A 10,194-nucleotide genomic window follows, 5' to 3' on the forward strand; every position below is an offset into this window, starting at 1 on the left:
GTGATGTAGAGCATTTTTGGTTGCATCTTTTGACCTTTTGTGTATTTTCTTTGAGAAATTTTATGTTCATTTCTTCTCCTCATTTTTTGATGGGTTTGGATGTTTTTTTTCTTGTAAAGTTCTACCAGTGCCTATTGGTATCTTAGATACCAATTTTAACATTAGAAATTTATTACATAATAAATTTCAACTCCAGAATTTTATCAACAGTTGTGACTTTTGTCTACATCAAAATAAAAATAAATAAAACATAAATAATTATTTTAAAGTGTGCATGATTACAGCACGAAAGAGGAAGCACACATGTAGGTTGTTTGGGCTCACAAAAGTGGTATATTCGGTATTAAAATTCAGACATTGTCAGATTCAGATTCAGTCCTTGCTTCTTAGTTATAACTTCATCATTGTATTGATGGAAGAATCTGTGAGAATGGGTCAACACAACTTAAAATTCAAAATTTCACTCTCTACTTGGCCTTTTTGTTAGTTTACTGATAAAGGTATTTGTAATATATAATCTTTTGAGTTTATAATCTCCCATTAAATTTCTTTGTTAAATGTTTATGTTAAAGTATATATTAATGTTTGAAAATAAAAACTGTATGTTTTCATATGATACTAAAAAAATCTCAGTGGGAAAAAATGGTATTTTTGTATCAGAGTAGAAAATTGACTTTAAAGATCTTAGAGTACTTCAATATTCAGGAAATGATTGAATATGAAAATTTTTACTGAACGTTGGGTCAAAGAGTATAGGAGATAAGGTACTTGCCTTACGTGCAACTAACTTGGGTTCCAATCCTTCATATCACATATGGTCTCCAAAGTAGGCAAGGTTCACTGAACACAAGACAGGAATAGATTCAAGTTTTCCTGGTATACAAACTGGTCCTTGCACCCAGAGAGGAAGGAGAGCCCAAAGAGTGATGAAAACAATTCTGGACTGGTAGGCAGGTTGTTTAAAAAACAAGGGAACTTACATACATGGCTTGTCTGGGGACACTGAAGAACAAATAGAGTTCTGCACTTTTCTGCCACAATCTTCACATATACTGTCCAGATGTTCTCAACCACATATTGCTTTCACAAGATGCCTTCCTTGTAAATGACTCCCATGTGTGCGTGAGTAGAGTATGCATTCTAAGGACAAGGGAAGTGATGAAAACCCTCTGTCTAGTTCTAGTGGTCAGGTCAACCAGTGGCCATGTCCCCTCAACGACCTTCTCCAATAAGAGGATTCAGAAAAGGGTCAATAGAAATCTTACAAAGAATCTCTAAGCACTGCTGACTCACAAAATCAGAGTAGGAAATAGTATCAGGTATAGAAGACTGAATGAGAAGCTTCCATTCTTTATCACTCTCTATATTTACACCTTTGCCATGGTTTTATCAGAGTAAATGAACTCATCTGTTCCTAAAGGTGTACTTTTCTGCCTCTAAACTTGAATTTATCGATGCCTTGTTTTTGCATGTTGGGAGAGTAAAAGCATGTCAAATACAGCTCTACACATTAAGAAGCTTTCTGTACTTCTCTGTTTCTTGTTTTTCTAACATTCTGAAGAGAACATAGTCCAGCTTGATCATTGACCATAAGAAAGGCAAGAAAGAAATGTCTAAGAGAACCTCCATGACTGACTTTATTCCATGGAACCATTTTAGCAGCCACAGGCTAAAGAAAGTCACCATGCAAACCATTTTATTATAGACAAATCCCTATCCACCTTAACACAGAATCAGCAATAACTGAATGCTGTTTTACATCACTGAGCTTGGATTTAGTTTACCGAGCAGTTACAGAAAATCACTGGTTACTTAACTTTGGAAAATATGCAAAATGGTGAAAGTATTGAGTTGGGTGATAGTCACTAGAGACCTTTAATTATGAATGATGAGGCTTCTCAAAAATTACAAGTGAAAATTTTAGATTTAAAAGAATTAGGAATGAGGCCAGAGTATGAGGCCAGAAAGCACAGACATAAGTACAGACAACCTAATTTAGAAGCCTTGATATTAAAATAAGGTCTTTGTGAGTAAGAACAGAAGTGTTTTGTACTTAGTTTGAAGTGTAGGGAAAGAGTCTGTTGGGTTAGGGTTGAGGACTTTGGGGAAGTTGGTAATTGTGGACATGAGGACCTCAATATAGGAGGAAATCAAACAGAAATTGAGTACAGCACAGAGAATTAAAATAACTTATTCTTCCTATCAATTGGAAATATAATGAAGGGATTGAAGTCAGTTCCTGAGTGAGCTAGTGGGCCACATTTCATGGAATGGGTAATTTTTCCAGGGTGACATACAAAGACTGTAGAGCATGCAATTAAGGGACTACAAAATGAATATAATGTATTTGTTTCTGAAATGTTTCCTTTCATTGAATAGGGCTCTAAAGAGACATGTATATAATCAAGAAATGTATTCAAAGAGCTATAAAACAAATCTCATGGTGAGAGAAGGCATTGATATTGCCCATAAAGTTCAATTTCATGAATTTGAATACATTTTTAAATGTTTTGTTTGTTTGTTTTTGTTTGGGGACCACACTCAGCTATGTTCAGGGCTTATTTCTGATTTTGCACTGAGGAATCACTCCTAGTGGGTTCGGGGGACCAGATGGGGTGCTGAGTTGCAAGTGCCTTACCCAACTGTGCTATCTCTTAAGGCTCCAACTTTTGGGGTATTTTTAAATGACCAAGCATGATGTCAGATGGGGAAGTTAAAGTTTTTTAAAGCCACCATGAGGAGAGAAAAGCATACTGTGCTGACATGCTAGAAGCAAGGCGCATTGCAGCAATGCTATGCTGTTAACAGACCGCTTCAGGATACCAAGTGAAGTATCATCTTAGTGTTTGTTACCCAAGAATTCATGAAATTTCCCTTTTGAGTCCCTTAACTGAGCCTCATAATATCCAGGCAACTCTACAAATGTGTCTGTCCGAAGGACTTTTAAAAGAATGTAAGAGGACTATGAAAAATGCCTGCAAGCAATTCAAAGACATGACTGGTTCTATTTTTGAACACTGGTTTTCAATGATGTACCCGAACTACCTGAAACCACTGTATCAGAACTGTCTAAAGAATAGGAACCATCTTCCAAGATCTGTTCCTAGCAGGACTGCTGCTGAGTCACCAGAAGAGACAGTATGAGCAAGTATGCCATTGCCTGCCAGTTGTTCCGCCTCATTTCTGCTCTAATGGGGAGTTGGGATAATATTTACTTTGTCTGCTCTGACTCCAAATGAGTATGATGAAGGCCCTCCTATAGTGCTGCTCTCCTTTCTACTTTTCTGCCTCAGACTAAGTACGGTCAGTAAAAAAATATTGGTACCTGAATCTTCTGTATCTCTGACCTGTGATCGCAGACACACCTTACTGAACCACAGCAAATCAATCAGAACAAAGTTAATCGCAGAGCACCTGTCCAGAGAGAGGAACGAACTTGTTAGGGAGATGAGATAATACAGTAGGTGGAAGGAACAAAAATTGAGTATTCCAGTGAATAAAAACAAAACACACTGAAATTTGGGGAGTAAGAATTCAATGGTTTGTCAGGTTCCCAGAGCGCAATTTTCTGAACATAGTACATTAGGGCAGAGAAGAAGCATATAGTTTGAATCTGGTGATTTTAGTAGTTAGTATTCTCCTAGATATTGCTAGGTTTTTTGAGTTTCGGTTAGCTTTCCATTTTTGTTTTTTTGGTTTTAGGACCACACCTGGCAGTGCTCAGGGCTTGCTCCTGGTTTTTTATTTCAGGGATTATTCCTGGCAAGTTTCAGGAAGCCATATGAAGTTTGCCTGATCAAACCTGGGTCAGCTGCATAGGCAACTGCACTGTACCATCTGTACCCTCTCTCCAGCCCCCCAAGTTTAGACTTAATTTAAACGCCCTAGGTTTAGACTATTCTAGGTTTAGACTTCATTTTAAAAATATTTACCATGACAATATCTCATGTGGTGATGATTGGTAGGAATAAACTAAATTCACCATAAAATGAGAGCAGTTGCCTAGTCATGAATGAACAATCTGGGCTGGATATTGTTAAGTGGAAAATCAGAACCTTCCTAACTTTCTAAGCTTTCTTCTGGTCTCTGAGGGAAAAAAAAACAATAGTTCCCAGATCTCCCTGCTAGTAGGCCCAATTAGAGTCAGACAACAAGAAGCAATTTGTTTGTATATTGGGGATGAAAGAGCAGAGGAGTCCTTTTACCTGAGGAATAGTTGTGGACTGTCAGATGACAGACACGGCAGGGAGGCTACCTAAGGATTCCAGGCATTCTCTGGAGGGCTCCTGATTTTCAGTGTAGAAACCAGATGATGCTGTGGTTATGGCTTCCTGTAAGCCTGTTCTGGTGTCTGGAAAGCAATCTTGTTGCCACTACTCTCCAGTTCCCTCCCAGTTTTAACTTTAAGGCTTCAATTACGCAAACTTTTGATTTCTTTTGTTCTCTCTCTCTCTCTCTCTCTCTCTCTCTCTCTCTCTCTCTCTCTCTCTCTCCCCTCCCTACTCCCCAAGGATTCTACATTCTTTTTTCTTTTTGCTTTTTTTGGGGTCACACCCGGTGATACACAGGAGTTACTCCTGGCTCTGCCCTCAGGAATTACCCCAGGTTGTGCTCAGGGGACCATATGGGGTGCTGGGAATCAAACCCGGGTCAGCCGCGTGCAAGGCAAATGCCCTACCTGCTGTGTTATCACTCCATGCTATCACTCCAGCCTCTCCTACATTCTTACGAGTATTGATAGATCACAAATAAATACAAGGATCCTACATTCTAATGAGAATGGACAAATCACAAATTAGTAAAAAATATAGAGTATCAGATGGTGAGGAAAGTTAGAGGAGAGGGAGAGAGTATATACTTCTATTTATAAATTCACAAGTAATGCTTCAGGGAAGAAGGAACTGTATGACTGTGAAATGATAATTCTTTAATATGAATGAAGTACTCAGGATAAGCCTTGCTCAGGGACATAAGAAATATGTGACAGTGAGTCCTGGAAGTGTTGTCTAAGAAGAGTTCCCTCCTGACATGGTCTTGGAAGCATGAACATGCTTAGCCTTCATAAAGGAAGAATATGTTTGAAGCAGTGTGAGTGAAGAGAAAAGGAGAAATAATTTTGATCAAAAAATGAAAAGGGTCCATATTAAACACAATATTATAGACCATGGGGAGATTCTTGTCTTTTATTTGAATGAGATGTGAAATTGCTAGTTAGTTACCAGCATGTGCTATTTGTGTTCTAAGGACAAAGGGAAGGATGCTCTAGCTGTTTTAAGTTGGGAGCAGAAATAGTATAGTGGGTAAGGCACTTGTCTTGCATGTAATTGACCTAGTTCAATCCTGAGTACAGCATATGGTCTTCTGAGCAGTGATCACAGCTGGCAGTGATTCTTTTTTTTTTGTTTTAAAACATTTTTTTTTAATTTTTAAATTTTTTTAGCATTTGATGTATGTCTTTATTTTTATATATATTTATTTATTGAATCACTGTGGGAAAAGTTATAAAGCTTTCAGGTTTAAGTCTCTGTCATGCAATGATCAAACACCTTTCCCTTCACCAGTACTTATTTTTCACCACCAAGAACCCCAATATACCCCCCGCCACCCCTCCCAATGCCTGTGAGGCAGATGATTCTACTTAACTCTCTATCTACTTTGATTACATTCATTATTCTGACAAAAGATGCATCATTATTGTTTAGAGTTTACACCCAACAATCAGAACTGCTAAAAAGGCATTGTGAAATAATTTTTTTTCTACAACTGGTTATGAGAACCATATGATGTCATACGATTTTGGATTTCTGATAATTTACTTATTAAGCCTGGAGGGATTTCTGCCAAGAGCCAGATAATTACGAGATTGGTTTCTGTGGCTCTGGAGCCATGGCTGTGCCAGAGAGCTGCTCATGAGGGGCAACTTGTGACCTCTGTAGGATGTGAAGGACGAGCCAGGAATGCCCCCCTTCCCATGAAGTTGCAGTTGCCCCATCACCGCCAGCACATACCTGGCTTTCCAAAAAGCTCTGAGGCAGCTGCTATCTTGCTGCCCAGGGGGAAAAAGGCGGAAGGGAGTAACACCCCTTCCCTCCCGGGGAGGCATGGTGCTGTGGATTAACACATAGTCCATTCACTTTTCTGCCGCAAGCTACCGGGCTCTGCATTAAGTCCTTGTGCCTCTGGAGCCATGGCCGTGCTGGAGAACTGCTCATGGGGGGAAACTCATGACCTTGGTAGGGCGTGAAGAATGAGCCAGGAATGCCCCACTCCCCATGAGGTTGCAGTTGCCCCATCACTGCCAACTCATACCTGTCTTTCCAAAAGCTCTGAGGCAGCTGCCATCTTGCTGTCCAGGGAGGAGAAGGCAGAAGGGAGCGACACCCCTTCCCTCCCGGGGAGGCATGGTACTGTGGATTAACGCATAGTCCATTCACTTTTTTGCCTCAAGCTGCCGGGCTCTGGCAGTGATTCTTAATAGGACCAGAAGAACGCCCTGAGAATCTGTCAGACGAAACCCCCAAACAAACAATAAAGCCTTAATAGAACCATCACCAAAGAAAATATGCACATGGTAAACAGGTACATGAAAAAATATCCCACTAGCACATGACACTAAGAAAGAACTCCAATGGAGTGTACGGATACCAGCTAACAAACATTTGCAAATGTAATCAATCAAGCATTACAAATATACTACTCTATTATGGTGTGTTGCTAATGGGAAAAGAATGAGCATGTTTTGGGTATGAAAGAAATCTAAATCTCAGAAAATTCTATTCAATACTACTATGAACCTTAAACTGTTTGTATGTTTGTCTGTCTGGAGAACACAAAAAGCGGTGCTCTGGTCTTACTCTGGGCTCTGCATTCAGGGATAACTCCTGGCAAGCTCAGACCGTATGGGGTGCTGGAAATTGGCCTCATGTACTGTCGTTCCAGCCCCACAAGTAAAGCCTATTTTTTAAAAAGCAAAGCACAAGAAAATAAATATCGAAGTCTCAAATACAGATATACACACCCTATCCTAAAAGCCCACTATGCTTTTCTTTCCAAGGGCTAACTATGTCTACGAGGTCTGTTGACTTCTTAATTTTTGTAGGAAACCATGAGTATTTACCATACAAACAACCTGGATTATAAAGGGATTCTGAATTCTACATGCAGCTCTTAGCAGAGTTATCTGCAAATTGAAAACTAAAGATTCAGCTCCCTGGATGGCTACAAGATAACATTAGATTTAAGAAGAGGAAGGAGGCTAAAAAGTATAATGTCTGAATGCTAAGAGGGAAAATGCCCATAATTTGATGGAAATGGTTTCCCTGGGAAAGAAATTCACGTGATATTGGAAAATGCCTCCATGGAGGAGATCCAGCAAAATAAAAACTATGAAAATTCTCCCAGCTGCACTCCAGATTTCACTGTGCTATGGAAGATACAACAATAAAGAGGTACTCTCTACTCCAAGAAACTCACTTCAGCTCCTAAGAGCTATGCACAAATATTGTGCTAAGACTTGTGAAAGCCCAGGGCCTCGGCAAAAAATAAGCCCTGAAACAAACTGCTGAAGGTCAAAGTGATGTCAAGAAATGACAAGAAGAGAGAAAGAGAAGGGCAGAGAAGGGTGAAAAAGAAACAGAAAAGGAAAATGTAGACTCTCCGACGTTTAGCAAGGAAAAAAGAAAAACACCAGGAATCAAAAAAGAGAAAATATTAGAACTTCATTAATTGATGACAGTCAGAAAACATCCCCCAAAACAAAAAAGCATTTACTCCTGACCTTAGAAACATTTTAAACTGAAAGTATGAATGTATTTACTGGAGTTTCTATTTTTTATTTAATTCAGGCAAACCATTTTTCTAATAAACTTTACATAGAAAGCCTCATTTGGGAAAATAGCATATAGTCATTTAAAAAATGTCCATCTGCAGGTAGAAATGAAAACAGCTTAAAACCTTAGCTTTATAGCCACTGTCTGAAGGGCTGTTAACACACAAGGAATACAATATTTTAACAAGCTCTAATAGCATTGTAATAGCATTCTTCCACAACCAACCCAGTACACATGCATTGCAGATCACACTCCTGACTCTCCCACTGACCCTGGGTACCACATATTTTCAAACAAAATATTGCTCCCCATGTACTTTGCATGCTGAATCAGGTATTGGACATCAGAAGAACTCTTCTACTGTGTTCATCACATAAACTTAGAGGTTCTTTATTAGCTCCAAATGTCACCATATATTCAGTCTGCCATGCATTATGTTAACTATCATGTATCTACCCTATGTTCCACTCCTATGTGATGGTGAACTCTGAGCATCCTGGTCTGTAACTTTTTATTTGCTGCCATCTTTGTGATGACCTGGAAAAACCTTGCAGTGTGGATTCAGCATGTTTTGGCATGCTTAGGGTTGAGGGGTGTGTGTGTGTGAGTGTGTGTGTGTGTAACTACATTCTTATTACATGTATTTGGGCGAGTCCAGATCTGTTTTTCAGTTCTCAGTTCCTTGTCTGAAAAAATTATACGTCATCCATATAACCTTACAGTTGTTGAAGCAAAATGAATATTTATTTATAACATATAACACAAAATATTGGCTACAGTCATTGCTATATTTATTTATTTTTATTTTTTTCAAACCAAGTATCATATTTATTGGCCCTCTCTGTTATACGGGGAGGTCGAAACATCTCGGTAGAGGACATTCGAGGCTTGTTTTGGTTCTCTTGTCTGGAAAGACCAAGCGCCCGGCACAGGCTGACGGGTGAGGGCCGCAGTGGAAGCTGACTGCGGCGGTTCCCATCTCTGCGTGATTCATTCCACGGTCCAGGGGAACTCCTGTTTGTTTGTTCCTTTCATAGCAGTTTCCACTTTTCAAATTCCTTGTAGATGGTGGTACCCAGCTGTGCCGGAGACATGCTGACAACGACGCTGGCACTCTGGAGGGCAGAGATCTTCTCCTTGGCACCACCTTTTTCTCCATCAATAATAGCCCCCGCATGGCCCATCCTCCAGCCAGGAGGAGCCATCAAACCAGCAATGAAGGAAACAACAGGCTTGGCTTTGGAACCTGAATTGTACTTCTTCAGAAATTCTGCAGCATTTTCTTCGGCATTCCCACCAATTTCACCAGTCAGTATGATACCTTCTGTGGCTAGGTCATTCAGAAAGATTTTAAGGCAATCAATAAAATCTGTTCCATTAAATGGAACAGATGCCCTCCGATGCCTACACACAGAGTCTGCCCCAGAGTCCAACTTGTGTGGTTTGGTGAACAGCTTCATAAGTCAGGGTGCCAGATCTGGACACAATACCAATTCTTCCTTTCTTGTGAATATGACCAGGCATGATACCAATTTTGCATTCTGCAGGATTGATGACTCCAGGGCAGTTGGGCCCAATCAGCCTGGTCTTTCCCTAGTGCAGCAGTTTGTGCTTGACCCTGACCATGTCCTGCTGCGGGATACCCTCGGTGATGCACACCACCAGGGGCATTTCCACCTTGATGGCTTTGTTGATGACCACAGAAGCAAAGAAAGGAAGGACGTAAGTGACAGATGCGGTTGCTCCTGTCTGCTCTTTGGCCTCCTTCACAGAATTGAAGACGGGTAAGCCCAGATGCGGGCTTTGCCTGGGCTGGTTCCTCCAACTATCTTGGTGCCATAGTCCAATGCTTGCTGGCTATGGAAGGTGTCTTGCTTACCAGTGAAACCCTAGCAAATAACCTTCGTATTTTTGTCAACATACAGATGTTTGCGGGAAGCTGTATAGGAACAATGCCGAACTCCATTTGGCTGCAGAAGGAGGAAGCGTGACAGGAGGTGGGCGAGCGCGTTGCCGCTGCTGCTGGAGGCCATGGTCGTGCTGGCAGCCGCAAGGGGCTGCCGGTTACTATATTTAAAACCTAGTATGCATTTACATAATTGTTGATTAGGTCCTGGAAATAGATATTTATGATATTTTAATATTTAACATAAAGTTTTTATTTATCGATTTCTCTACCACAGTTACTTTTAAGATTTGTTGTGCAGTACTGTGCTATCAGACAGAACCCTTACAAATGCCCCTGTTGTTGGAGAATTGTAGATTCCCCTTGTAGATTGTTTCTGCAGTAAGAAGATATTGACCAAAACAAATTTAGAACACAGCAGTTAATAACAAAAAGCTTGAAATATGCACAAGCCATTAT

General features: G+C 40.2%; 1 pseudogene; it reads right to left on the bottom strand.

Moving 5' to 3' along the window:
* Positions 1-8,850: 8,850 nt before the first annotated feature.
* LOC130018580 (succinate--CoA ligase [ADP/GDP-forming] subunit alpha, mitochondrial-like) lies at positions 8,851-9,884 on the bottom strand (annotated as a pseudogene).
* Between the last annotated feature and the right edge of the window lie 310 nt (positions 9,885-10,194).

This window comes from Sorex fumeus, unplaced genomic scaffold, assembly GCF_029834395.1.
Source record: "Sorex fumeus unplaced genomic scaffold, SorFum_2.1 ptg000265l, whole genome shotgun sequence".
In the NCBI taxonomy this organism is placed as follows: Eukaryota; Metazoa; Chordata; class Mammalia; order Eulipotyphla; family Soricidae; genus Sorex; species Sorex fumeus.